Source organism: Globicephala melas, chromosome 18 (genome assembly GCF_963455315.2).
Source record: "Globicephala melas chromosome 18, mGloMel1.2, whole genome shotgun sequence".
Lineage (NCBI taxonomy): Eukaryota > Metazoa > Chordata > Mammalia > Artiodactyla > Delphinidae > Globicephala > Globicephala melas.
Genome location: NC_083331.1, coordinates 13,355,525 through 13,379,662, shown reverse-complemented (window position 1 = coordinate 13,379,662; position 24,138 = coordinate 13,355,525). Strand labels below are relative to the sequence as shown.

The following is a 24,138-nucleotide window of genomic DNA, read 5'->3' as shown; positions in this document are numbered from 1 at the left end:
AGAAGTCTTACACACTTACCTGTCACATAGTGGAGAGTATGTAGATTTTTACATAAAAATTTTTGGAAAGGTTATGCTACAAAAGAAAAAATAATGATCAAAAAATCACAATTCTGGTCTACGTCAACATTATAAAAATTACAAAAACATTGATCAGTCCACCCAAATGTGTCCTGCTATGCATTTCCATAGGTGTCTAAGTTGTTCCCTGGATCAGATATGTGAATATTTGCTAAGTTGGTCCACAACACTCATACTTTTGTCATTAATGCTCTGAAAGTCTCCAATTCACTTTATTTCTTAGATGCATTATAAATTTCCATTTGTTCCCTTTCCTGAGGCTGTTAATATTTTAGTGACATAATTTTAAGAATGTCGGTGTGCAGTACACACTGTATAGCCTCAGGAAATTGTGCCCAGCTGTAAAAAGGAGTAGGCTATTACAATTTTTGTAATTCTTAGTGAGACTTTTCCATTTTACAAGAATGCCAAGTGAGAAATGTCTTTGTTTAAGACACATGGACATCTGGAGTCTGAAAAAATATAACAAATCTGAAAACTAGAGCCAGAAAAAGTATGTTTTGGATATTGTTAAAGTCATATAATAATTGTAAGGGATGCAAAATATTTTAAGGCTTTTCTTTTATGTTTATCCTTGACAATCAGCAAACATTTAATCATTGCCAACTATAATAATAAGCAAACATTACTGAACGTTCACTATGTACACGGTGCAGGTTTTATAATCATTATCTTTTTAAATTTCCCAACATTGTGCTTTTCACCATTATTCTAATCCCTATGGGCCAATCATGTGTTGTATGCTTTAGGATATCAAGAATACATGAAGTTGTCAGTTTTAATGAGCTCATGCTCTGTAAGACAGATAATTACTTTGCGCTCTGTAAATACACTAATAGCTCTCTATAGCGAGGATCTGGGCTTCAGTTTAGTATATTCCATGGCTGGTTCATGAATGTTTGGAAAATTTGGGGAAAACAGAACAAATCTGACAGAAGTTAATATGCATGAGAGGTTTTGGATTTTGACCTAGGGAGAAAAGAAATATTTGTGCATGGGTGTCTGTAAGAAAGAACAGAGTAGTGAAGTGGGATGACCTAGTGTGTTAGCCTCATGAGTTAGATATGAGCCTTGTGGAGAGACATGGTGTAGGCAGAAGGAAAAACCTCTGCATTAACAAAGGACTTAATGAGACACAGGAACCAAGAAGGGAAACTTCGGGGGTCAAACAACAAAGATAGCTGAATACATAAAGGCTGTCGGTAGCCCCCACGTTAAAGGCTGCTACTAAGAACTGAGGGAGACAACCCTTGAAGGACTTAGTTTGAGGCAGTAGAACTATCCCTGTTACACCTTTTTTTCCCCCTTCTTTATTAGAAAGTTGGTGAAGGCAGGAAGGGATCACAGTGAATCATCCATTGGCTTTACGGGGAAAGCAGCGTTTGCGGTTAGAAATGGTCAGAAATTTTTCTTTTCTCCTTGTAGGAAGGGAAAAAGAAAGGGATGCTTTTCTCCATTATAGCAATTCCCCACCCCCTTCCAAAGCTAAGTGAACACAGGAAGCTTCCAGTTAATCATTCATAGATTCATATGAAAAGTTGCAGGTACACTCTGGAACAGAGGGTGCTTACAGTAGGGACAGCTTATCCAGGCAGAGGGTGGAGGTGAACAAGGAAATCTGTTAAGACTTAACCGGACAATGTGATGCCTAAGCTCACATTTAAACATGAGAAGGGGTCCAGGTGATGAAAGTAAAGGGCATTTCCAGCAGGGAGAACAATTTGGCTAAAGTGGTGGAATTACCAGGGAAGTTACTTTCCAGGAACATAATGTGGTTCAGAAGAGAGAAGAGGATGAATCAGAGGCTGGAGAACAGAGAGTGTTCACATCATGACAGATCGTACATGCTATGCCAAAGTTTTGAATTTTATCATATAGGATAGGATCACTACAGATTTACATCTTTGAAATTATTTTGGCAGAAGTTTTGAGAATAGTTTAGTGTAGGAACTATTAACCTATGGTCCAAGAACTGCTTGGAGGATTAAGAATGGGATTCAAGGATATATGATTAATTTACAATTGTAGGCAAAATATCCTGTGTAAGGGCATATGTACCTTTTTGTAGACAACGTGTTCTTTACTCTCATCTGAGAAGGGTTCTATGCTTCCAATAAAGGTCAAGACACATTGGATTATGGGAAATACTTTGAGAGTCAAGGAGACAATTTAAGCGGCTATCATCATAACAGAAGAAATAAATGATCAGAGTCTAAACAAATGAAAAGCACACTTGTAGGGAGAGACTTGAGAAGAATCAGGTAAAGGATACCAGTTTTGACATTCTGAATTTGAGATTCCTGGTGAGATCTGCAATTAGAATATTCAGTTAGCACTTGGATATATCCCTTTGGAGTCTTTTAGAGAGAGCTGGATTGGGAAAATATATTTTGGATTCACCAGAGTACACACTGCAATTAAGTCCATGAAGTTGGGCATGCAAAAATTAAGTGATAAAAATTTATCTGCTATTATATCCTGAGGTGCTTTGTTAACCAAATGCATTGTTTTCTTCTGCTTGCCTCTTATTGGTCATCTTCCAAGGCTACTTATTTTCCCATTCTCTCCTTCCCTGCCCTGAAGATTTTTAGTTTTGTTCTCAACTAAAGGACTTATTTCCTTTGTTGATGTTCCTTTCTCTCAAAGTAGATGGAGCCTGAAGAAAATGAATTTTATTTTCTAGAGTGCCTTGGGATTTATTTATTAACTTCTTACTTTGACAATGGTGTTAAGGTTCTCACTTGCTTTTACAGCCAACACGTGAAACTGAGCATGAACTCCTCTAAATACCCACTCTTTAGAAATGTGGGTATGGTTTCCCCAGAGAGCTAGTCTTCAGAAAATGGTTTGCTGCATCTATGAATAAGTTTTGTGAGCACACATAATACATATTTATTATTTTTGTTCATTATTGCACACTGAGAACATCAAACTCTTACTGAGGATAAATTTTTAAAAAGGGCATGAGGAAGAAAGCATGCACATGTTTCCTTAGAATATTAAAACAAGTACTTTTAAGAGGAAATAAATATGTAGTTTAGAAATCTGAAAGTAATGACTTAGAAAAACATTTCAAAAAGTTAAAACTGTTCAGTATTTATAACTGATTTTTACCACCCCTTCATGTCTTGGGAATAAAACTGGGTGGTATATAAAATATTTGGTTGGGGTCATAACCTGAAGCATCAATCTTGAGATCTCACTTTCCTCCCTTGGGATCATTTCCCACCAAGATCACGTAGGACAGACACTAGATTACCAATGTCAGTACTTATTGGAGATCTTCATAAGGGTGATGAAACCTGAGTTAGAAGGTCTAGAATGTCTCTTTCTACCCTCAAGCTATTAGAAAAAGTCACTTGTCCTTTCCTTCTTCTTTCTTATATTTCTTATTTGTCCTTTCCTTTGCGTTTTTTATATTTATATACATGAGGGTGGTTCAATATATTTTCCCATGAAAGAGAGTCCCCAGCACAAGCCATAATAAAGATAAGTGGTATCTTCACTTATCATTTCAATCATGCTGAGTGGCAGGACCGATAAATACATTTGGAATTGCTAAGTGTTAGGAATAGCAGAAGAGATATGTCAACGTAGCACAGGGGATCAGGAAAGAATATGGATCATCTTCCTGTTTTATTTGATATTTGGGATTTTTGTTGCCTCTTCTTTTGATTTTAGGGATGATGATGAAATGTACATGGGGGATGGATTGATTCATCAGCTCCCCCCAAAGACTACATAATAGGACAATTAAGTCCTCCCATAGAGATTTTGAAGTGTATTGCTGGCTAAGGGTAGGAAGAAGGAATGTGTTAATCTTCAAATTCAGGAAGCATTGGAGAGTGTGTCCGATTTAGTGCTTGTAGGCTGTGCAATAGGTACAGCTATAGAACTAGGAGTTACAAACTTTAGAATGAGTAAGAACACAAGCTACAGTGGAAAATCAAACACAAACCAGTGTGCAACCTCATATTTTTCAGTTATACCTGTTTTAGTAGACTTTTCTTCCTTCCCAGATGCTGTCACCGTGAAGAACAAACGTAAGTCTCTTTCTGTGTTCTTCTGAAGTTATATAGTAAAGGCAAGGAGGGAAAGCCCAGAATGAATTCTTTTAACTGAAGTATAATTGACATATAACATTATATTAGTTTCAGATGTACAATGGAATGATTCAATATTTGCATATATTGCAAAATGATCACCACAAGAAGTCTAGTTAACTTCTGTCCCCATGCATAGTTCAAAATTTTTTTCTTGCGATGAGAACTTTTAAGATCTATTCTCTTAGCAACTTTCAAATATGCAGTACAGTCATCATGACATAACTATAGTCATCATGCTGTATGTTACATCCCATGACTTATTTTCTCTTAACCTCTTCCACTCATTTCACCCACCTCCACCTCCTGCCTCTGGTAACCACCAATCTGTTCTCTGTGTCTATGAGCTTGTTTTTTTTTTTTTTAAGAGTTTTACTTATAAGTGAGAGCATATGGTATTTGTCTTTCTCTATCTGACTTACTTCACTTAGTGTAATGCCCTCAAGGTCTATTCATGTCACAAATGGCAAGATTTCATTCTTCTTTATAGCTGAATAATATTCTATTGTATATTTATACCACAATTTCTTTATCCATTCATCCATCAATGGACGCTTAGGTTGTTTCCAAATCTTGGCTATTGTAAATAATGCTGCAGTGAACATGGGAGTGCAGTTATCTTTCCCAGTTAGTGTTTCCATTTTCTTTGGTTAAATACCCAGACGTGGGATTACTCCCATATGGCAGTTTTATTTTTGAGGAATCTCCATACCATTTTCCGTAGCGGCTACACCGATTTTTATTCTCACCAACAGTGCGCAAAGGTTCCCTTTTCTCCACATCCTTGCCAACATTTATTTCCTGTCTTTGATAGTAATCATTATAACAGGTGCTGCGGTGATATCTCCCTGTGGTTTTGACTTTCATTTCTCTGGTGATTAGTGATATTGAGCACTTTTTTTCATGCACCTGTTGTCCATCTGAAATGTCTTTTCTGGAAAGATGTCTATTCAGATATTCTGCTCATTTTTTAATTGGACGGCTTGGTTTTTGTTGGTTTTTTTTTGGGACAATGCTCTCTGGATTGTTCTATGCCTCTGGTTAATTTCTAGAGTTCTGAAAAAGTTTATTTTGACCATTTTAAACAGTGTTTTCATTGATTTTATGGAGGAGAGGGTATTTTATGTTCCTTGCTCTGCTATTCTTGCTGATGTCACTACTGAGAATTATAATATCTTAACAGGATAATAATAAATACAGCTACAATTTTTATTACCATGGAAAAAGGGGGAAAATGGCTAATAGCACTCTATGCTATAGTGACACTTCAAAATATCTGCCTCTTTTACCCAAGTGAACAAATATTAGAGTAGAAGCAGCTCAAATTGAGTTTATCAGGTCGAGATAAAGCATGGTGTCTGTTCTAGGCAGATTGCAGGTTTTAAGTCAAGACGAGTTCCAGATGCACGATTTAAGTTTGCGTGTATATAACCTGTGACCATGCAATCACATGCACAGTAGCTGTATGAATGCTTATCTTGAGTCCAGATAGAGATAAAACGTTTAAAATACAAGTTATGTCTCAGTGTGACCAACCAGGCAATAATTAGAGAAGATAGGATTTCAAAAGACTGAGAGTCTTAAAGGTAAGCCACAGTGTGGGAATATTTAGTATATCAGTTTTCTTCTTTTTTCTGCCCTGTGGGAAAAAAACAACAAAAAAAAAAATTGAAAGGTGAAACAGGAAAAGACAAGAGGTAAAGGTGTCTGTTGCTCTTATAGAGATTTTCTAATGACTCTTTTCTATCTGAAACGATAAAGACAGAATAAAAACGTTTTTCATAGACCAGAGGAGTTATTTGGCTCTGAGGCTGAAGAGCTGTCAGAGATATCCTTGAGATCTGAGACTCAAGAGAACTGAAGAGGCCACGAATAGGGCCAGTGAGGACTGACCCGGAAGTCACACCTGTCAGGGTATCAAAGTTAGTTAACAGAGGGAAACGTGATATGAATGCAATTACCAGATCTATGGCCAGAGGTCAGATGTGGGTTTCCTAACAGCAATAAGCTTCAAATATTCATGTACTCACTAAAATAATTTTGACCAATATGTATTCCCCCCAGATTTTCAAGTTAATATCTAAAAGGTTTTATTATAATTTTAAGTTTAACTAGTTGCAAAAAATATAATTTCTATCAAATCAGAAGTATTATTATTTAAAAAGTAATTATTGTATATAACTTTTCAATGAATGCAATGATAGCTAAATACCAGAGTGATTTGAAATAAACCACCATCCATTCTTAGAGTACATGAACAATTTCTTCTTTAGCAGTTGGAAAATTTAAATTGTTTCTTGTACTTGCTGGAACTCTGATTTCCATTTTATTTATATCACAGAATGTTAGAATGCTTTCCAATGTAATATAAGTTTATGCTGGAAAGTCTTTTATTGATCACTTGTTAAGTAACTGCATAACAAAACATGTACGTATATATATGTGTGTGTGTGTGTATATATATATATATATATAAAAATGGCTTTTCTAAATTTCTCTGCAATCGTAAGGCAGAGAAAAAAAATTTCAGTTCATACAAGTAGTAAACAACTGGTGGGAATAATAGAGATATAAAAATATTCATAAATACAAATTAAGTAAAAGTAAGCTTTATTAGATATGTTTTTTAATGAGATAAATGAGGCTTTCTTTTCTATTCATTTACATATTCATGGATACGTATTATCAATTGCTAGAAGAAGATAATAATAACAGTAGTTTATTTCTGTTCTTTGTTGTCATAAATGTAAGCATCAAGTAAGTTTATTATATAAACAATGAGGTGGGTTAGAGGGTGTTTTGCAATACCACTTCAGCCAGTTTCTTGAACTTCTCCTGAGCTAAAACCTAAAAATCCCATGGTGATCTCTCCTCATATGTACTTATTATAATTTATCAGCTGACAACTTGATTAGGTGATTTTTACTTCTGTAGAAAGTAAAACTTTGAAACCATTTGATTGCCAGATGACTTTATTTCTTAAATATTAGAGTTACTTACTTTTTAATTTTTTGGAAACATAATGATATAAATTACCAAATATATCACTACTCATTTGTTATGTTTTTACTTAAATCTATCTAGTATAATCCAATGCACTGAGAAAGAATGAAAAATAAGTGTTGATATTTTCAATACATCTTTTTCATTAAAATATTTACTTTTACCTCATACTTTAAATACATCTATAATAAAACCTCAGAGCCTACAGACATACCCTCATTTTATTAATAGAAAATATCAGTAATATAATCTAAGCAGGCAAAAAGTAATTATTTTTCTGAAATAAAAAGGTAACTACAAAAAAAAAAAAAAGGTAACTGCAGTTACCAACCCAAATAAACGTGTTCATACAATTTCAATAAGTATTATAAAAACACTGAAAACTAAGTTAATATAAGTGTTTTGCAGGAGACTTTACCAAAAGCAGTTGGGATTAAAATTTTCCAGGTTTTATATGCTCTGTTACCCATTTTGTAAGCTATAAAATATAAATTCATATGTTTTTTCTTATTATTTAATTTTTAGCATTATATAATGTGTATCTAAAAATTATTAGTTATTGATAAAGCAAATGGCATGATAAAAGGCATATATCACTTCCATAGCATGCATGAGTGAGTGTGTGTGTGTGTGTGTGTGAAAATTATGTTGTTCTGCCTTTGAGAATAATGGAAAAAATTATTATGTGTTAAAATTATGAATAACTATAGCATTTTTTTTAAACATTATGATAAATTTCCCTATGTGTTTAGTGAAAGGTATAGATGTTTATATATGTACACACATACACATATTACATATATATGCGTATGGATATATTGTTACTAAGACCAATTGATCCATAAACTATAATGTAACTTTACTTTTGTTATAAATTCATAGAAAATTTATAAACATTTTATAAGAAATAAGATTAGACTTGACTGCAGTTGGAATCAATACTTCATAATATGATTTTTTTTAATTGGTTTTAACTATCTCCTTGAGTAATGCACATCAAATATGAAGAGTAGTCAGAATAGCTGAAAATAATTGCTTATGTTTAAATGTGTTTTAAAAATTGGTTTTAATGTTCAGTGATTTCACCCATGTTCTCTTTGTTTTGCACTCATGGGGCTTTCCTTTCTTTCAATGTTGGTGCACACTCTAATCAGGCAGTTGAATGTCATTAAGTCAGTCCTGTCCTTTGACCTTGCTCCCATCTCCCCACTCTCCACTCTATCTGAATTCATAACATTCCAACAAGAGTCAAAATTTGCTCTTTCTACTGTTGTTTCCATCTTTAACAGAATATGTATTAGAGTGACTGTTTTTACGGCTCACATTCAACCTGTTCAACCTGACTCATCTTCTCAATGACCTCAATAAACATGTAGAGGATGCATTAAAGGCACTAATGCTAGAAATAAATTCCTTGAACTCCTCCCCTTCAAATACTGTGCCCTCCTTCACACCGTCTCAGCCATTCACCCCACAGCAATATTCTTGCATGGACCTTGTCATTATAAATAAATGCAACTGCTGCATAGTCTAAAGGGCCATTCGCTGATCTTATTATCTTTTCACTCCCTCTCACTTCTTTGATATATTCTTTGCCTTCCTGTCTGACTTAAATCCCACAGTCAATCATCATCATTCCATTGCATTAATGCTCAATTCCCTGGTCCTTCTTTCCCTTCATTGACTTGCTTGTCAAAACCACAACCCTAGTTAAAAGCAAATGTCTGCTTATTTTGCATTTGCTACCATGCAACTGAATGTGACTGGAGATAACCACACAACCAGAATGACCATTCTCAGTTCAAATTCATCCCTATAAATTTCTAATGCATCCTTTAAGTCTCAGACAATTATTCCATATTTCCTAATCCATTGACTCTCTTCTTTTCCTAGAGAACTATTTTAAAACCACCCATCATACATCACCATCTCCCCAGTCTTCACTAAGCTGATGATCTTGCTTCTTACTTTACCCAGAAAATCAGAAGAGAACACCCACCTATTAACATTTGCACATATACTCTCTGCCTTCCTGCCTCCTATACTGGAGGTGAAAATATTCATGGTTCTATTTAAAATCAATCCTCACCTTTTGCACTGAGGTCTAGTCCCCTATTGCATCCAAGGACATCAATCCAGCAATTTTCCCATCTTCCTCCTAGCTTTAATTCTGTAAGGCTGGATTAGTCCCGTTAGTATGAAAACAAGCGGTTCTCTCTCCATGTTAAAAAGAAGCTTCTCCTGAACTCACATCTCATACCAGTTACTGCCTCATAAGCTACAGCCACACAGGTTTTCTGTTCCTCAGACATAACGAGCCAATCTTTAAAGTAGGGCTTTTGCACTAACTGTTCTCTCTGCCTCGAATTCTCTTCCCCTACAGTTTAGAACGGTTGCGCCTTATCATTTAGATATCTAGAAATCCACTCATTTTGAAGGTTCTCCCAGTAGAGAGACCAATCAAACCTTCCAATTTAAAGCACCTTTCCTGTTAATCTATCACAAAACCCTCACTCTGTCCTATTCAGGACATTTTCCACTCTCATATGTTGCTTGTAGAGTCATGTGTTGGTCTGCCTTTCCTCTCTACAACATAACCTCTGTTGGAGTAGGTATTTTATCTGTCTGTTCTCTACTATGTGTCTAGTATAACGTCTCTTAACTTTTAAAAAGTTGCACTCCATGTAGAGTCTTTAAAGATATTTTTCTTAGTCATCCACACCCTATGAAATTTTAATACTACAATGCATTATAGCCCTTTGGAGGTTTACAAATCACATAGCGCTTAAGTTTCCCCCCTCCTCCAGACCAAGTTTGTCTCCTTGGGGGCAATGTTCCCTTCCTTGAGCATGTGTGATCTAGAAGAATGTCTAATATGTGCTTGGTATATATATATATATATATATATATATATATATATATATATATACACACACTCTATATGTATATATAGTATATACTAACTACATATAGTATGTACTTACTAACTATACTTTATATATAAACACTATATATATTTACATGTTTTATATATAAAAATATATATGTATTATATATATATATAAAATACATTTTAATTAATTTTAAAAAATACTCCCTTGAGAGAAGAAAACCCTCATTTCCAAAGCAAATGTATAGAGGATTATTCATTAAAGCATTATTGAACATTTATAATGTACAAAGTACTGAGGAGTCGTGCAGGGATGCAAATAGTGAGGTAGAAATTTTGTAGGAGATAAGAGTGCACAAGCAACTGAGTGGAATACACGATAGGATAAAGTAAGTACACAATAGAGGTTGAAACAGTTCTGAGGGACCAAAAGGGAAGATGTGATTGACTCAGAAGAATAAGGAAATGCCCAATGGAAGGAAGGGTAGATGAGTAGGATTTTAACAGATAAGAAAATGGACTTTGCCTAGACAAGAAAAGGAGTCCTGAGGTCCTTAGATTCAGGCTTGAGAAACTCTGCACCAGCAAATACATGATCCTGGAAAAGAGAATGGAGGACTTAGAGATGGCAAGGATCTTTTTTTTGAATGTTATTCTGTTGGCACTAGTAAGTCTTTGAAAGTTAAACTACACAGAGATTCAAAAAATATAAGGAGAAATTATCACTCTAGTTTTTATAGCTTCTTTTAGAATGAGAAAATCTGCTGCTGTTTAGCATTTCATATTTAGGCTTCCACATTGCCGCCAGCTTAATTTACCTAAAATGCGCATCCAACCATGGCAGTTTTCTGTTTAAAAGGATTCAGTGACTTCACAGCACGTGCCAGGCGAAGTGTTAATTCCTGAGTTGAGAAGAGGTTCTTGATCTCCATAATCAGCCTCTTTCTTATCTGTTGAGTCTTCCCTCTTATCATTTCATGCCGCAAACTCTATTCACCGGGAAATACTAATTTCTTGTAGTTTGCAAGTTGGAGTTTGCTGATTCCCATCTACTTTTCCAGGGATGTAGCTCTGGTAAAATCTATGGAAAAATCAATATTTCCTTCTGGTCAAAACTTCAATACAGTCCTTCTCTAAATAGTAACTTTGGTAGTAAGAAGACCTTTTATAAAGATATCAGAGAATTTGGAATAGCTTCAAAAGGCATTCAAAATTTTCTTTTATATACAAGTAAGATGTGATTTTTACTTTGAAAATATATAAAATACGACTATTTTTGTAGAAAATTGTTCACTTTCTTAACATTGTTTCTAACTGTGAAACATACCATACTTGTGAAAGAGTAAATAGAATTGAGCACTTTAAAGGACAATTAGAATGCTACCAAAACCACCACCAAGATTGATAATTGACATAATACTTGTACTTTTGAGCACCCTGAGTCTCTCTCCTTGACCAGTCATGGATTTTGTAATATTTCATTTAATTTTCTTTAAAATTTTAATTTCTATGATGAACACGTAAATATATAGTGTTTAGTTTTGCTGGATTTTGCAACGCATATATGCAATCATGTAATAAGTACTCCCTTATGTTGGGTTCCTCTGTTCAATATGATGTTTTTGAGGTTCATCCTTCTACATGTTCATGCTGCTCCATGTAACTGTGTTCATTCATTCTCAGTGCTCTGCAGTATTCCATTGTGTGAATATGCTGTAATTTATTTATGAGTCTACTATTCATGGATTTGGGGGTTAGTTCTGGTTTTGGGCTATGATAAATAAGTGTGGTGATGGACATTTGTACATGCCTTTGTAATGTAAATATGCATCTTTGCTTGGTACTTATTTTGGAGTGGAATTTTCTGGTGATAGGCATGTACGTACTCAGCCTTAGTAGATGCTGTCAAACAACTTTCCAAAGCTGTTGAACTAATTCCGGTACTGTACTCCACGGTACTATTATCTGCATTTTAAATTTTAGTCACTCTTAGCAGTGTGTAGTTGTATCACATTGTGGTTTTAATTGAATTTCACTCGACTAAAGAAGTTGAGGAACTCTTCGTGCTTATGGGCCATTTAGATATCTTCTTCTTTTTTTTTTTTTTTTTTGCGGTACACGGGCCTCTCACTGTTGTGGCCTCTACCGTTGCAGAGCACAGGCTCGGGACGCGCAAGCTCAGCGGCCATGGCTCACGGGCCCAGCCGCTCCGCGGCATGTGGGATCTTCCCGGACCGGGGCACGAACCCATGTCCCCTGCATCGGCAGGCGGACTCTCAACCACTGCGCCACCAGGGAAGCCCTTATTGCCCAACTTGTGGTCTATCTTGGTCTATGCTTCATGCACACTTGAAAATCTGGACACTTGACATTGTTGCTTCTTTAAAGGTAAAATGTCTTTTTTTCTGTGGTCATAAATAAGATTTTCTCTTTATTGTTGGTGTTAAGTGTTTTGCTCTAATGAATCTTATTGTTGTGTTCTTTCAATTCACTGACTGTTTGAACCCATTCATAGAAAAATCAGTAGCTCCTGCCTCTCTCACCATGAAAGTTATGCCCTCTGGATATTTTAAGTTAGCTTTTAAGACACTCATGTGAATTCAAAATGTGACAAATATCTTGAGGAAGAGAGCTCTCGTGGATTTACTGCAATTCCCTCTGGTGTGAATCTGTCTCTGTTACATGTTCAGACTTTGCAGAGGACTTACTTTTTTGGCTGTAATACCTGTAATATTTCATGCTGTTAGAGAGATCTGTGGTATATAAAGAAAAAGTATTGAATCTCTGGAAATACTTAAAGGAAAATTACAGCATAGACACCTAGAATCCTGCTGGAGGGTCATGCCTCAAGACTGTGGGAGATTTGGCCTTACATCTTAGGCTCACACTCCCAGTCTCCTGTGCCACCGCAGACTTAGCAAATGTCCTAGTTGATAAAATAGGCAATGTATTTGAGCATCCACTAGATTTCAGCCCAAATGGCCATCGAAATCTCTGTTGCTTTGTCTTCTTTTTAGAGCATTTCTCTGCCTATAAAATGCTTGATCACAGATCATGTCCAAGAACAGCAAATTTGCTCAGGAAATAAAAGGGCCAGCAGTTATCAGCTCATATAGGTAAGTATTTTCCCTATTTGGTATTGGAGGTCATCTAGTGCTTTTTGATTTCACACCTCTTTGATGGCTTTAAAATATTATTTTCAAACATATACAAGTATGTTGTTACTAATGGGAAGGTCTATCAAATACATTCTACCAAGAAGGTGAAATTCTAGACCATTTACATTTTTAAGCTTTTCATTTAAAATAATTTTAGGTTTACAAATAGCTGAAAATGGTGTGCATGGCTGCCCTACCCTTCACCTAGATTTCTCTAATGGTAACATCTTACATGACCACAGTAAAATGATTTAAACCATGGAATTAACATTAACACAATTTTATTAGCTACTCTATAAACTTTCTTTAAATTTTGCAAGTTGTCCTACTAATACATTTTCTTGTCCAGCATTCACACCTTCAAAGTTCATTTAGTTGTCAAATCTCCTAGTCTCCTCAAGTCTGTGATAATCCTTGAGAGTTTCTCTGACTTTCATGGTCTTTATGTTTTGAGGAGTACTGGCCAGTTATTTTGTAGAATGCCCATTAATTTGTTTTCTCATGATTAGATTATTTTGTAGAATGCCCATTTATTTGTCATTATGTTTTGTCATGATTAGATTGAGGTAACACATTTGGTAAGAAAGCTACAGATGTGGTGTTGTACCCTTTTTAGAGCATCATACCAAGAAATGCATGATTTTAAAATAAAGGATTTTTCATTTTTTAGCCAGGTTTATAGAAGTATAATTCACACAAAGTAAAATTCACCCTCTTTAGCAGTGTACAGCTCTATGAGCTTGGATAAATGTCTACTGTTGGACAACCGGCACCACCATCCAGATATGGAGCAGTTTTATCATCTCTCAAAAATTCTCTGTGTCCTTTTTTCATCAAACACTCTACCTCACTCCTTATTCTCTAACAAACATTAATATGGTCTCTGTCCCTGTCTTGCGTTTTCTAGAATGTAATATAAACAGAATCATATAGCACGTAGCCTTTTGAGTTTGCTTCTTTAACTTCGCATATTGTATTGTAGATTCATCCGTGCTGTGAGTTTCACTAATTTGTTCCTTTTTATTGCTGAATATTATTCCATTAGGTAGTTGTGCTACAGTGTGTTTATTTGTTGACTAGTTTTTGACTGGTTGAAAACCTTTGGGCTGTTCCGGTTTTCGTTGATTATGAACAAAGCTACTGTAAATTTTTGCATATATCAGATTTAACTTTAAAATATAAATCCTTCACATATTTTTTATTTTGAATTATTCTATTGAAGTTATTTGTAGTTTCCACAAAGGGCATTTTCTCTAGAAGACTTAGAGATCTAATTCATGAATGTATAACAGATGATATCCCTCTGTTATACGATCTGTGTAGTCATGCAATTGAAACGAACTTAGAGTATAGTCTGTTAATCATATCCATAACTTGTAAAAAAGTACCCATTAAATGCTTTTGCTAGGATGCAAGACATAGAAAGAAAAATTTTCATGCTTCAAAGTGTGTGATAATATTGTTCTCAGGGACTGCACTGAATATTCTGAGAACCACGGCCTGAGAAAGAAAAGTGAAAAAATAAGACTAAAGTTGGCGAACTGAAAGTTAGAAATTTAGAGAGCTATTTATTGGTTCACTGGAACTAGACTGATATCCAGAAGGTGTTGTTTAAATCGTTTTGTGAGTAATCTAGTTAAAAAAAGTGTATGTCTACACTTTTGTAAAGTGGATAAGTACGTCATACTAAATTAAGAAAAATACATTCTTTGGATAATTTACATTTATAAAACATTTGTAAGTGAAGAATAGAAACCAGAACTATGGATGAAAAAGAACACGTTGTATCAAATCTCTGAAATAGACACTGTGTTTGAAATATACAGGATTTTTGATAAAATTGAGTAAAAAGCATTAGATGAGCGGCAGAATACTCATACTTAATGATGCTTAAGTTTACACTTGGAATTTGTCACCATTAGTGCCATTTTTCTAATTTTAAACTGTGATTTCACATTTTTCTAAATATAAGCTAGTATTTATGATAGATCATCAAAACTATTCTTTTCAAAATATTGCTTATGGAATGAAGTTTCTTTTTCTTTTGTTTATTAAAAACAAAACCAAAAACCTGGCTTCATAGATTCTTGACCTAATCAGCTCATTTACCTCCTCTAGATTTCGTTCACCCTCCAATATGGTAAAAATAAATATATTTATTACCATCTGAAGGTGTTTCACCTAGAGTATCTCAATCTCTGGCCATAAGATCTTCAGATTTTTCACTTTCCAGCTCCTTCTTTCTCCTCTTGAAGACTTCTTACTTCTTAGGTTGGCTTTATCATGCTCTCTGCCCAGCTGACATTTTCTGAAATTTCAATTGATTTCAAATGTACATATGATCTAATTAATATTAGTAGGCAATGATTACAGTTCAGTTTGACATTTATTAAAATCTCAGAATTCCTTATTCCCTGATGTTATAATGTACGACACTTGGATTATCTGTCCTCTGCTTTGCCTGCAATGCTTTCTTAGATAGAAACCCAATCGTGAAGTCAGTGGAGTACCTTGCCCGTGAGATTCAACCCATGTTATCAAACCTAAGGTAAACTCTTAATGAACTTCAATAGTCCTTAAGATCAAATCTTATGATTTGTCCTTTACTTTATTGAAGTTATTCCAAATCTCACCCACTGTTCTGCACCCTCAGTTCTATCTGTGCCCTCGTTTTCTCTCAGTACATGACTCCACAGAGTCCTGATAAGAACTTCTTCAGTTTCCCTATAACTAACCCTCCATCTTTAATGCTCCTTCTGTTCCTTTATTTCTAGTCTTGAGGAAGAACTTTCACTCCTCTTTGGCTAGGCTAACTCTCTTCTTGTTTTAGTTTTCCTCATCCTATTCCATTCTATGTCTCTTGGGACCTTGACCCATCAATAGTCTAGACTTGTACTCCACATCTTTATATTATCAATTTCTTCTCTGACATCTCATTGGTTTCTGAGGATGTAGTGTTCAGATTCATCAACAGGACATGCCTGCCTTGTCACAAAAACACAAAAATGGAGCAAAAACTTTGGCTCTACTCATAGCAGAGATACATCTTGTCAGGTAAGATATAATACAAGAAAATGGGCTTTTGTAACTATGAATGTGATTGTACACTCTGACTCTTCCTAAGTACTTGCAAGTTGCTTAATCTGTAACAATTATGGTATATTTCAGTAAAAAAAAAATAAAAATTTTGAGCAAGAAAGGTATTCTGCTTTTGGTAACGAGAGAAACTCAAATTGTACTATCCTTACTGCTGAAAAAATTATCAAAGTTGGACAAAATATATTTTAAAAAATAATGGTTTAGGGCCTCCCTGGTGATGCAGTGGTTAAAATCTGCCTGCCAATGCTGGGCATATGGGTTCGAGCCCTGGTCCGGGAAGAACCCACATGTCGCCAAGCAACTAAGCCTGCAAGCCACAACTACTGAGCCGGCATGCCGCAACTGCTGAAGCCTGCGCATCTAGAGCCCATGCTCCGCCACGAGAGAAGCCACTGCAATGAGAAGCCAGTGCACTGCAATGAAGAGTAGCCCCCTCTCGCTGCAACTAGAGAAAGCCCATGCACAGCAACGAAGACCCAACGCAGCCAAAAATAAATAAACAAACAAACAAGCAAACAAACAAACAAAACCCCACAATGGTTCAAGGGCAATGGAAAGCAAGAAAAAGTAGGATCTGAGGCGATTAGAGTCCTTGAGTGAAGGACAGTGTACCATGTCATTTCCACATCTGTCTCAGCTTTTTCTCCTTAGGAAATTTCTAGTTTACCCACTGGGGGAAGAAACACCAAGCAGCAATCAGCAACCCTACTTAGCTGAGAATAAAGAGATTGGAGTTTGAGGCTTCCAGATTGATTGAAATTAAAGCAACAGAATTCTGGAGAGAAGGGGATTGCAGAGAAATGAACCCCAAAATCTGTATACAAATTGTGAGTTAACTGCTGACCCTCAGCTGTGCATGCATGGAGAAAAACCCTAGGAAACCCAGAAAGAAAAACAGCTGGGAGGCTAAAAAGCCGGACCAAAATATTAGCAGCTGTGTGGTCCAACTTTGACCTTAGACCCCAGAGGAGTCTTAAAGTAAGTACCATCGTCTACAAGTGAGTATGACAGCCTATAGGTAAATATAAACCTGATGTATAACAACTATTATAAAGCTCAAACTGATGCTTGAAAATATCAAGGTGATTCATTGTTTATCTGCCTACCAAGAGAAGATTTTAAGTTCTTTGGAAGTAGATAACATTATCCAGAATCTCATAAATATTGTACACAAAATGTTCATCTTCTTATCCAAAATTACATAGCATGATTAAAGCAAAACAAACACACACGTAGGCTCACTGACTGAAAATGAAGAGAAAAAAAGTATTTTATTTATAAGAAGCTGACCAACTAGTGATTGATATTTTGGGTTACCATACAGAGACATTAAAATAATTTTGATTAATATGTACAAGATCATAGAGAAAATTATGGAGGATTTTAGTAGAGACCCAAAATTCATACACACACACAAAGAGTAAAATAGTAAAAGTAAAAAAAAAATTAATAACCAAAGTTAAGAATTCAAAAGTTGTAATGCAAGGTTAAAAACATCAGAAGACAGGATCAGTGATCTGGAAGGTAGATCAGTAAAAAAGTATCAAGATGATGCCAAGAGAGAAAAACAAAATATATAAAAGAACATAAAAGACATAAGGTTATGGTGAAAAGTTTTGACATATGAGCAATGAGTCCAGAAGAGGAAGAAAGGAAAGCTGGGTAGAAACCATATTTGAAAATATACCACAAATCATCAACACACATTTAAGAAGATTTATGATTGTATATTTAGAATATCCAAAAGAATTTACTAGTAAATTATTAGCATTACTAAGTGAATTAAGTAGTTATTGGACCCAAGGCAACACACAAAAATTAACTATATTTCTTGATGTCCTATTAAGGAATAGAATTTATACCAAAATGATTTTCCTAAAGTCCTATTTGACTTTTCCCCTTTCTAACACCTACCTTCCCCTGATCCTTATTCTCCCTCTTTTCCTCCCTTCTTCTCTTTCCCTCCATGTCTTTCTTCCTTTCCTTCCTTCTTTCTCAACCTTCATCATTTGAAATAGATTGAAAATGTTAAAGTTCTGTTTATCCATTTATTTAGTCATATAGTATGTAGTGATTGGATTGTTAAGATACTGTCTTAATTGAACTCTGATTGTCACCTAACCTCACAGATTATTTTTAAACTTACTTAATTCTTACAAGAGTTAGTTGAAAAAATCTTCTTATATAACTTTAAATGAATTTTATTTATAACAAATTTGTTTAGTAATCCATAAGAATATTGGAGACATGATCCTTTCACTGTTCCTAAATAAGTGAATTCTGGGACTCAAAAAACCCCAGATAAACCGGGTGGCACCAGAGGAAGGCAGTATCAGATCTGCGTATATCCCAAACCACTTTCTTAAACACTAAATTTGGAAATAATAAATCAAATACGAGTTAAATTGTCAGTTGGTGAGAATTGGAGGAGAAAACACTGTCCAGTTTAAAAAAAAAAAAACAACACTCAGCTACTCAGGAACATTGTTTATTTTCCTAACAAGGTTAAATTATACTTTTCTCTCTTTTGCTCATCTTTCCTTTTCAATTCTCACAGTTCTTCCTGTGTCACAGAAACTCAGACCATCTATAGATTGCTAGTCACTTCATGTACATAAATGTTTTGCATAAGTTGATATTAGGAAAACTGTAGGAATCTGAACAGCAATGGATGTGGGAAAAGGCTGCCATATCAGAATTTTACTTTTGCAAATGTTAATGACTTTGCCATTAAAAAATACTGGGAGTGCTACTTGAGTTCCATATGTTGTTAGAAGTTTTCCAGATGTCTGAGAAATATAATACCATTCATTTGAATCTCTCTATAGTTAAGCCATCTGGTACAGTTAAGTACAAGGAGCTTTGCAATTATTCATGATTCTGTTACATAGAATGCCATTTTTGCTATTGGAGAGTAAACTGATACCACAGATATGTAATTAGTAAATCTGAAAAAGTTCCCCCATAATGGAAATAGATGCTGATGTTTGCATTAAGAGGTTGTGTCAATTATTACTGTCCACATTCATCAACACATAGATGTTATAAATGAGATGGTACTTTAAACATCGACAATTTCATTGAAATCTGGATTCCACATATTTTGTAATATGCTCATCATATTGTATCACAACATATAAATTTATATCCCTTAATAGAAATCATGGGTTTGAGTACAACCTGTGGTATTGTTACCAGAAAAAGGTTCAGGAGTTGAGTGAGTCCTCAAAAACTTTTATGGGTTGTTCATTCTAATAGTTTCAGCAATTGGGAAGGGACAAGAGTATCAGAAATGCAAGACAGCTGGAATAAATGATAGAAATATAAGCTCTATTTTTTAGCATGTCTTCAATGGCAAGGGAGTACCTGCTATTTGATGCTAATTCTTCTTTACCTCTGAAATTATCACAGTCGGTGTAGGATTTAAAATCCATTTAGTAAATCTTCATTGAACATGTAAAATGTACCAAGAACTCTTTTAGCCACAGTGAGAGTTACAAAGTCAAAGTGTGATTCCATCTTTAAGGAGTTTGCTTCAGTCTTACTATTGTTCCTGATCACTTCCTTTATCAGCTCTATGGACTTCTGTTTGCTTCAATCTCGACAGGTGCCCCTGAGGGGATAAATCTCCAGAATCAGGTGATAGAAGTTTCAAACTTCCATATGTTCTTTTAAGTTTATTTTATTTTATTTTTTTATTTTATTTATTTTTAGTTTTTAGTTTTTGGCTGCATCAGGTCTTAGTTACGGCACGTGGAATCTTCACTGAGGCATGCGAGATCTTTCACTGTGGCACGGGCTCTTCATTGTGGCTCATGGGCTTCTCCCTAGTTGTGGTGTGCGGGCTTCCTCTTCTCTAGTTGTGGCGCACGGGCTCTCTAGTTGAGGCGGGCGAGCTCAGTAGTTGTGGCGTGCGAGCTTAGTTGCCCCGTGGCATGTGGGATCTGAGTTCCCCAGCCAGGGATCGAACCCACGTCCCCTGCACTGGAAGGCAGATTCTTTACCACTGGGCTACCAGGGAAGTCCCCCATATGTTCTTAAAATACACATTTAACAAACATTTATGGAACACTCTTAATGTGCAAATTTCCCAGCATTAAAAAGAAAACAAATATAAAAGAAAACCAAAAAGGGAAATACCCTTAAGATATTGTTGGGCTAGTGAAAATTATGGAAATGTAAACAAACTATAAAGTAAAACAGAGGTAAATGTTATAAAAGAGAAAGGTAGCTTGTGTTTTGGGAACACAATGGAAGGAACAACTAATTCTAAAATGGTTTGGAGACGATATTCCAGAGAAAGAAATATTTGAGCCAGTTCTTGAAAACTGACTTCATACCTGTTCTCAGCTGATGTAAGAATCATTTCTGTGTCCCCAGAAAAATAGGATCTCCTCAGGAAGGTATTATATATCCTGAACTGTGTGATAATTTTTGGTGATATAAAAACTAGAGTTAGCATGATATATCAGAGCTTTGAATTTTTGAAGCAAAGTGGAAGGTGTTTGGCTCTATCCCCAAGAATATTATCTAGAAGTTGCCTCAAACCTCATGAGTTTTAAGTGCTTTTTTAGCAAATATGACAATATTTGGAAGAATGTGAGTTGCTATTTGTTATATCCTTGTGTTGACACTTGATATGGGCACAGTTCAGAGCCTTGACTTGCATTTTAAAAGTTATGACTTTTATCTTGGTGACCCCCCCTAAATCTCATGGCTTCTAAACTATTCAATATACCCCTATATATCTCTATTATGTACAAATAATCAAATATCAGTAGGTTTTTACATATAATTTAGATCCTTTGAACCAAAACATAAAGTAGCCATCATAATTATCTATTAACTTCTACTGAGAACCATTTATGAGTCTGGCTATGTGCTATGGATTGAGAATGCCAAGAAGGTAAGGATAGAGTCCCTATTCCTGAGGGATTTAGGATGCAGTTGGGAAGATGAGATGTTTACAATAAGAAGAGCAATCTACATTTCAGAAAGCAAACCTGTGGTTAGCTCTGTGATGAATGAAGAGGATAGCCTATAAATGCCATAGAATTTCAAGGAAGTGTTGATCCATGAAAACTAAGGAAATAAGATAAGGTCTTCTTGCAGAGCTAGAAAGATAGCTTAAGAAAGAAGAAGGAGGGTCCAAGCTACCTTGGCAAGAAAACTATTTTGAAGGGTAGAGGTAGAAATGGGTCTTGATGTATGTATATTCAAGGAACAGTAGACATATTTGGCAATAGTGAATTATTTGTGAAAAGTGCAATAACATTATAAAGATAAGTGTGGGCCATGCTGTGGAAGCCTTTGAATTTTATCTATTCTATTTTACAGAAGCTTCAGAGCAGGGTGATAGCATATGTATGTAGGGTAGATTGAAGGGGTGGTTTTGGATGTGGGTGATATAAGTGATATAGTATCTTGATACAAGTAACAGGTAGGAGGCATAAAGACCCAACTAGGGTATTGTCTAGAGAGCAAGAAAGAAGTCTGCGGGAGGGACATTATGGAGCTCCAGCAGGATCCCACACCTGGGCCTTCCCTCCTCTACTTCATCGTTATCCAAAATGCAGACGTTTTTCAACTGTCTACTCAGCACCTGCTCTCTGTGCTTTGCTAATGTATTATGGTGATATCCAATCAGGGAAAAATTATTGCCTTTAGTAGGCGCTTAGAAGAAGATTTTTTTTTTAATCCATAAGAGTGATAATAGTAGAAATGCAAGCCTTGTGGCAAGTCTGGGAGCTGATATTGAATTTAGATCACGATGTCCATTTGCTTTTATGAAGTAAGCTCTGGTGTGGGAATTATTTCACATGAAGGAATGGTATGACATAAAGAGAATAGCACAATAAATCTCGGAAAGATGACAAATAATCCTAGAAAGTACTAATAAATACAAACAATGCATAATGAGTCTGTATAACTTTCCCTTTCCTTTTGACAAACCTGAAGTATTGAAAGTAATATATTTTTGTAAGAATTTAATTAAATGAAAAAGTTATGAGAGACTGAATAAAAGTGCCATAAAATTAGCAGCTATGGAAGAAGAAAGAAAAGCAAACATACAACATAATTTTTCATTTTGTTTCAGAATGAGTCAGGTGGAAAATAAAAATGCATGACCCTATCAAAAGAGAAATGTAAGGCTTTGATTAAGCTAAGAAGGTGTACAATGACTATCCCGTGCTTAGACACTGCCATGCACCTTCCAGAGGCTTGATAAATATTGTTTGAACTTAACAACCAATCGACCTTTTAAAAATGCACTCATTTAATTTTCATTAAAAAGATTTTTGTAGCTGTGTATTTTGATGAATGTTAACTAGACTTATTGTGGCGAATATTTTGCAATATATACAAATATCAAATCATTGTGTTGTAAACTGAAACTAAAATAATGTATACGTCAATTATACTTCAATTTAAAAAAATATAGTCATTATATATGATTATATGATAAAAGTTAAAAATGTGTATATGTATTACGTGGTTGGTAAAAGAGTGCTATAGCACTCATGTAGCCCAATAACTTCATTTCATACTTGAAAAAATGGAGACCCTGAAAGTTTACGTGACTTAACTGAAATCACGAAACTAGTTAGTGAATGATACAGTAGTCTTGGCTCTACACATGGGCCACTATAAACAATCTCTCACCATATCTTGTCTTACAGTGTTTCCTCAGATTATACTGCGCTGATCCAAACTCTAACATTCAAGCTCAAACTCTATATATCATTTTCTTCAAGAAAGCCTTTCCTGACTGTGGTAGGCAGGGTAATGACCTCCGAAGATGTTCATGTCAAAATCTGCAGAACCTGTGAAAATGTTACTTAACAAGGCAGAAGGCACTTTGAAGATGTGATCTAGTTAAGGATCTAGAGATTAGGAGAACATCCTGGATTCTCTGGCTGGGCCTCATGTACTCACATGAGTCCTTTAAATGTGGAAGAGTGAGGCAGAAGAAGGAGTGTCAGAATGATGTAACATGGGAAAGACTTGACCAGCTAGTGCCGTGTTTGAAGGTGGAAGGGGACCATGAACCAAGGACGATGAGAAGCCTCTAGAAGCTGGAAGAGGGAAAGAAATGGATTGAGATCTAAACCTACAGAAGCAATACAGCCCTACCAACACTTTGATTTTCCTTCCATAAAATCATTTTGGACTTCTGACTTCCAGAACTGTAAGATAATAAATTTGCGTTGTTTTAAGATACCGAGTTGTAGTAATTTGTTACAACAGAGATAGGAAATTAATACAGTGACTATTCTAGGACTCTGGTCATCTAATCATACATAAGCTTTTCACTGTTTATTATTAGTTTTTAATTTGAGTATCTTTTTACAAATAGGTAACAAGTCCTTTTGAAGCTGATGCCCTGTCACAGAGACCTGGACACTTAGGCTAATAGGAAAATTAGCAACACGTGTCTATGGGCAAGTTCCGTAATCTTTTGCAGTTTTAATATTCTAATTGTATAACAATGATTATAAAACCTAATCTTGGAGAATTTTGTGAGGATTAACAATAATAAGTTTATTCCAGGCAACATTTTATCACTGGCGGCATAAAACTATTTATTTAAACACATCCATTAATATAAAACTCATTGTACCATTAAGTAATACACATAATCTTTTCATTACTAAATTAAAAATCATGCTAATCTTTTTATAAAACATAATTGGAATCCTAAAAATACTGTAAATAATATAGTATTAAGCCTTCAATATAACCATTATTCTTCTGTTTATTGCCTATAAACTTGATTACAGTTTTATACTACGGACCCATCCCT

General features: G+C 35.2%; 1 protein-coding gene and 2 long non-coding RNA genes across 3 annotated transcripts in view; 1 reads left to right on the top strand and 2 right to left on the bottom strand.

The window, feature by feature from the left end:
• Nucleotides 1-78, bottom strand: part of UFM1 (ubiquitin fold modifier 1) — a 163,824-nt gene extending 163,746 nt beyond the window's left edge. The window contains exon 1 of the mRNA XM_060287709.1: nt 20-78. The gene's annotated coding sequence lies outside the window, so the exon portion shown is untranslated. The remainder of the gene's footprint in view (nt 1-19) is intronic.
• A 10,829-nt stretch (nt 79-10,907) lies between these two features.
• LOC132593815 (uncharacterized) overlaps nt 10,908-24,138 on the bottom strand; it is a 168,302-nt gene continuing 155,071 nt past the window's right edge. Inside the window, exons 6-7 of the long non-coding RNA XR_009559690.1 lie at nt 15,399-15,543; nt 10,908-11,158 (exon numbers count right to left, since the gene is read on the bottom strand). This is a non-coding gene — a long non-coding RNA (uncharacterized lncRNA). The remainder of the gene's footprint in view (nt 11,159-15,398; nt 15,544-24,138) is intronic.
• Nucleotides 12,382-23,383, top strand: LOC132593817 (uncharacterized). Its single transcript, XR_009559692.1, has 3 exons — nt 12,382-12,465; nt 13,095-13,193; nt 23,015-23,383. It is a non-coding gene; the product is annotated as an uncharacterized lncRNA (long non-coding RNA).